The sequence below is a fragment of the Austrofundulus limnaeus genome, unplaced genomic scaffold, assembly GCF_001266775.1.
Source record: "Austrofundulus limnaeus strain Quisiro unplaced genomic scaffold, Austrofundulus_limnaeus-1.0 Scaffold617, whole genome shotgun sequence".
NCBI classification, from domain to species: domain Eukaryota; kingdom Metazoa; phylum Chordata; class Actinopteri; order Cyprinodontiformes; family Rivulidae; genus Austrofundulus; species Austrofundulus limnaeus.
Window position 1 is genome coordinate 76,870 of NW_013953019.1, and position 5,961 is coordinate 82,830.

Genomic DNA, 5,961 nt, shown 5'->3' on the forward strand with positions numbered 1-5,961 from the left:
GATACACTTTAAGTGGTGTGTGGAAAAATAGGCAGATAAAGTTTTTTCATTAAAATGTTTGCAATAATTACATTTTGTAGTATAAAAACATTATCAGTGTGTTATGATTGGCTATTTGGTGTTCATGTTTGATGATTGGCTGCCTCATTGTTTCCTGCACCACTGCACACCTGAGGAAGATTCATGAGCCACTGGGGCTTTATAAGGCATCCTGACTGTCAGATCTTTGCTGGTGTGGCGGTATGCACCTGAAAGTTGTTTGTAATCCGCCAATAAACGAAAAGAAGAAAGATCTTTGCTGATATCTGCTGCTGAATCATCTCTAAAAAGACTAGATGTTATCCAAGTTAGAGCACCTAGATTATGTATTGGAGCTGTCAAAACATCTCCAGTGTGTGCAATTTTAGTTGAATCAGGAGAGTTACCTTTATGTTTGCGTAGAAAAGTATTGGATTAATCTTGCAGGTCATTTTATAGTCATCCAACTAAATCTGTCTTACAGGAGTCATGGGAAAGGCATAGGAAACAATCATTAACGGGAACGTCAGACTTTTTAAATGTTTTTTCAGTCGAACTGTATGCCACATACAGTATATGGCTTTAGAATGGATAAAATTATCCTCTATATTCAACATTATTATTTGCAGTGATTCCGTTTCTTCTTTGTCCTGTATTGGATGAGGAGCATCAAAATCAAGACAGGATTTATTAATCAGAACTTTGATAGTTCATTCTCAACTGGTTAGGGAAAGAAAAAATGTTGTGTTTATGTGGGTTCCTGCACATAGAGGGGTTCAGGGAAATGAAAAGGCAGATCAGATAGCTAAACACACTCTTAACAGGGAAAATATAGACATTAATATTCAGTTATGTAAATCAGAAGGTAAAAGTATTGTTTGGAAACATATAAATCAGACATGGCAACAGCAGTGGTAACAAGAAACAAGGGGAAGACATCTTTTTGCAATACAGAATGTAATTTACAGACCCATGTATAGGGGAGGAAATAGGAGGGAGGAATCAATATTGACAAGATTAAGAATAGGTCATACAAATCTAAATAGTACTTTATTTCTCATAGGGAAACATAATAATGGATACTGTGATTTTTGTCAGAGTATGGAAACTGTGAATCATGTTATTATGGACTGTTGTAAATATTCAGAAGAAAGGAAACAGCTTCTGGACCAAATGTCCACTGGAATAACAAGTGCTGTTTGTTTGAAGGAAGTATTGGAATGGCGATCTAGTAAAGGTGGGCAGAAATATTTTATGTATTATCTGAAGGTAACAGGTCTATATAAGAGGATATAAGTAGTAAAAGCTAGCTCCAGTAGATGGCGGTAATACACCAAATGGATGTCAACTGCTGTTAAACCTCACAGAAGAAGAAGAAGAAGAAGAAGAAGAAGAAGAAGAACATCTTTGCTGATACATCTTACCATTCTGGTAGTATCCAAGCCACACTCAGCTTCTAAGTTTAGAAGATTGTACTTACCTTCATGTCCTGTTTCCTAAGGTGGATTTACCTCGCTGACGGTTCCTCTCCTTGTTCCTGCAAAGAAAGAGAATTCCAATCAGGTTTGACAATCATTACCTCCTGCCAAAGCCAAAAGCCTCGAACACCTCTTCATGTTTATGCCACGCTGCCTAAAAGGAACTCACCTGTGTCTTCGGATTCCTCCTCCGTTCTGTGCTGCTCGCCTCCAGAAGACCTGTAAGACAAGAAACACCTTAATTAACATTCAATTATCTCTGAAAAGAAAAACTGAACCTTTCAAAATACTCACCTCATCTCCTCATTCCCTTACAGCTGATGACCCGCTACCCTGCACCTGTAAATAAAAAGCACTTACCTTTTTATTTCTGTCTCCTGGTCTGGTTCTTAGTTCCGCTGACTGTTGAACAATTTTGTAAATCATATCAGAATGTATCAGCCAACAAGTTCAACAAGCGGAGCTGGGACAGATCCAGTAGCCATAAATATTGAAACTCAACTTAACCGCTTAGACACTCATGAAACATATTTACAACAATTAATTTCGCAACAGCAAACCTCCAGTAGTGTTTTAGATAGATTATATGCACATATGGTTGCTATAGACAACAAATTGGCTACTCTCCTGCCCTCTGCTGCCGCTCCCGTCTCTGTTTCCACTACTCCTGCTGTTCATAGAGAACCAGAATTCCATCCCTCTGGGTTCTTCGACGGAGATTTGGACCATTGTGGAGGTTTCCTGCTTCAGTGTCGTGTGGCAATTTCAAGATCTCCTTCCTTGTTTCCCGACAGTAAAGCTAAAATCACTTACATTGTCAATGCCCTTAAAGGAAGAGTCCTTAGATGGGCTCACGCTTTCCTTCAGTCTCATTCATTTGAAACGCTAACCTACCAATGTTTTCGTCAGGAGTTCAGAAGGGTTTTCGATCATCCTCTCCAGCAGGAGGCAGCAGTGAAGAGGATTCTGTCTCTCCGCCAAGGAAAGAGGTCAGCTGCGGATCATTCTGTGGACTTCCAGATCAAAGCAGAGGAAACCGGTTGGGACGATATCTGGCGCTAAAGGTGTTTTTCTTAATTCTTTATCCGACCAATTAAAAGATCAGTTAGCAACAAGAGATGAACCTAGTAGTCTCGATGAGTTAATCAACTTAACCATTAAGATCGATAACCGACTCAGAGAGCGCAAACGTGAAAAAGACTCCAGTTCCCATCAGCCTTGGGTTTCCTCTACTCACCCCACTTCTGTGTTCTCGTCAACTGAATCAGCTACACCTTTGTCTGAATCAGAACCCATGCAGCTCGGTAGAGCTCGTCTTTCTTCTGCAGAAAGACAGAGACGCTTCAAAGCCAGAGAATGTTTCTACTGTGGTTCAAAGGATCATTTCATCACAAAGTGTTCATCGCGGGTAAAAGCCAGGACCCATCAGTAAAGGAGACAGTTCTGGTGGGTCATGCCGATTTAAAATCTGTCTCACGCTTTACTCTACACACCACACTGATACACAAACAAAGTAAAGTTACTGTTCATGCCTTGGTGGATTCGGGAGCTGAGCAAAATCTTATCTCTGTTGACTTGGTTAAAGAATTGAATATCTCTGTAGAAAACATTGACCGCCCTCTGCCTGTGATTGGAATAACCGGAGAAAACATCACCAAGATTTCTCATAAAGTAAACAACCTTCTGGTCCTCACATCTGGTAATCATCGCGAAGAGGGTGAGTTTTTTGTGTTTAGTTACCCTACTTCTCAACTCATTCTGGGTTATCCATGGCTTAAGAAACACAATCCTGCATTTAACTGGGCTAAAAGTAGCATCGAAAGGTGTAGTGACTATCGTTTAAACAATTGTTTATCAGCTGCTATTTCCCCCTGCTCTGTCATTCCTGTTGTCAATGAAAAGACTGACTTGTCCTCCATTCCTAGTGAATATCATGACCTTGCCCCAGTGTTTAGTAAGTCTCAGGCTCTGTCTCTCCCACCACACAGACCTTATGATTGTTCGATTGACTTATTACCTGGAGCTCCTCTGCTGTCCAGTCGCCTTTACAACCTGTCTGGACCGGAGAGGGAATCTATGAAAAACTATATCGAAGAGTCCCTGACCTCTGGTATCATTCGTCCTTCCACCTCCCCTCTAGGGGCAGGATTTTTTTTTTTGTTGGCAAAAAAATGGTAGCCTGAGACCATGTATTGGCTATCGTGGACTTACTGTAACCAGATTACTGTAAAGAATAAATACCCATTGCCCCTCATTGACTCAGTCTATCAGCAACTTCACTCAGCTACAGTGTTTACCAAACTGGATCTAAGAAATGCTTACCATTTGGTAAGAATCAAAGAAATGGATGAAAGGAAAACTGCTTTCAAAACACTTCTAGGACATTTCAAATACCTCGTAATGCCATTTGGCCTTACCAACGCCCCGGCAGTTTTTCAATCCCTTATCAACGACGTGTTAAGGGATTTCCTCAACTCATTCGTGTCCGTCTACTTAGACGACATACTCATTTATTCACAACACCACTCAACACATCCAATATGTCAGAGCAGTACTTCAGCGACTCCTTGAGAACCAGTTGTTTGTCAAAGCTGAAAAGTGTGATTTTCATGTATCGTCAGTCTCTTTTTTGGGATTCATTTTTGGCAAAGGTTATTTTCAGACTGATCCACAGAAGGTGAAGGCGGTGGCAGGCGGTGTTCCCTCCAATCGACGACAACTGCAATGTTTCCTGGGGTTTGCAAACTTCTATCGACACTTCATAAAAGATTTCAGCCAGATTGCCGCCCCACTTACCCAACTCACCTCCACTCCAAAGACTTTTCGTTGGAACCCCAAAGCCGATGCAGCCTTTGGTGAGTTAAAGAGAAGATTTATCACAGCACCCATTTTACACCATCCTGTCCTCTCAGATCAGTTCATTGTGGAAGTTGATGCCTCCGATACAGGAGTGGGAGCTGTCCTGTCACAGAGGTCGTCTGAAGATGGTAAGGTCCACCCTTGTGCATATTTTTCCTGTCGCCTGTCACCTTCTGAACGCAATTACGATGTGGGCAATCGTGAGTTGTTGGCCATCAAATTGGCACTGTAAGAATGGCGTCACTGGCTTGAAGGCACAGAGGCACCATTTATAATATGGACTGATCATAAGAATCTGTCATACTTAAAGTCTGCAAAGAGATTAAATCCCCGTCAAGCTCGCTGGTCCTTGTTCTTCACCAGATTCAATTTTACAATAACCTACAGACCTGGTTCACGCAATATTAAACCTGATGCTTTCTCTCGTCAGTTTTCTTCAGAAGACCAAACCCAGAAAGAGGACAGCATCCTCCCATCCACCTGTTTTGTTGGAGCCCTAACTTGCCCCATTCAACAAGCCATCCAAGAAGCCCAGCAAGCTGAGCCAGACCCTGGTGGAGGTCCTCCTGATTGATTGTTCGTTCCCTCTACTGTAAGAGGTAAAGTTTTGGACTGGTTACACAACAGCAAGTTTTCATATCACCCTGGTACTCATCGTATGATCTCCCAAGCAGCACGTTGTTTTTAGTGGCCCACACTCATCAAAGATATAAAAGAATACGTCACAGCATGTACAGTCTGTGCCCATAACAAATGTAGTCACCAGGCTCCATCTGGACTTCTCCATCCCTTGCCCATTCCTAGACGACCCTGGTCTCACATCTCGTTGGACTTCGTTACTGGCCTCCCGACATCCCATGGTAATACCACCATACTCACCATTGTTGACCGATTTTCTAAGATGGCCCATTTCATTGCCCTACCCAAGTTACCCACCACCATAGAAAATGCTCAGTTATTGTCTAATCATGTTGTTAGACTCCATGGCATTCCGCTTGATGTTGTGTCAGACAGAGGACCCCAGTTCATCTCTCAAGTTTGGAAAGCATTTTGTAATGCCTTAGGTGCCACTGTTAGTCTGTCATCAGGCTACCACCCGCAGTCTAATGGACAAACAGAACGTTGCAATCAAGAGCTGGAGGCCTCTCTTCATTGTGTTGCCCACCAGAATCCGTCCCTTTGGTCTCAGCATCTTTGTTAGGTTGAATATGCACATAACACCCATACCTCCACCTCTATTGGTCTTTCACCATTTGAAATTTCCCTAGGATATAACCCTCCACTTTTTCCACTGGTGGAGTCAGAGTGTTCTGTTCCTTCTGTTCAGCATCACATCCGCAGGTGTAGATGTATCTGGCATCAAACCAAACAAGCACTCCAACAGACTGAACAGAACAAGAAAAGAGCAGACCGGCACCGTTCTGAGGCACCAAGATATCAAGTCGGGCAAAAGKTATGGCTGTCTACTCAAAATATTAAACTGAAAGACTCTTGCAGAAAGATGTCCCCCCGTTTTATTGGACCCTATGTGGTGGAACGGATCATCAATCCAACCTCCGTACGTCTGACACTTCCCAGGTCTATGCACATTCATCCAACATTCCAT

At 42.3% G+C, this 5,961-nt stretch overlaps 1 protein-coding gene across 2 annotated transcripts in view; it reads left to right on the forward strand.

Annotated features, from left to right (window-relative positions):
- The window catches only part of abcb11b (ATP-binding cassette, sub-family B (MDR/TAP), member 11b), a 33,137-nt gene that overhangs the window by 6,622 nt on the left and 20,554 nt on the right, over positions 1-5,961 (forward strand). The window lies entirely within an intron of this gene.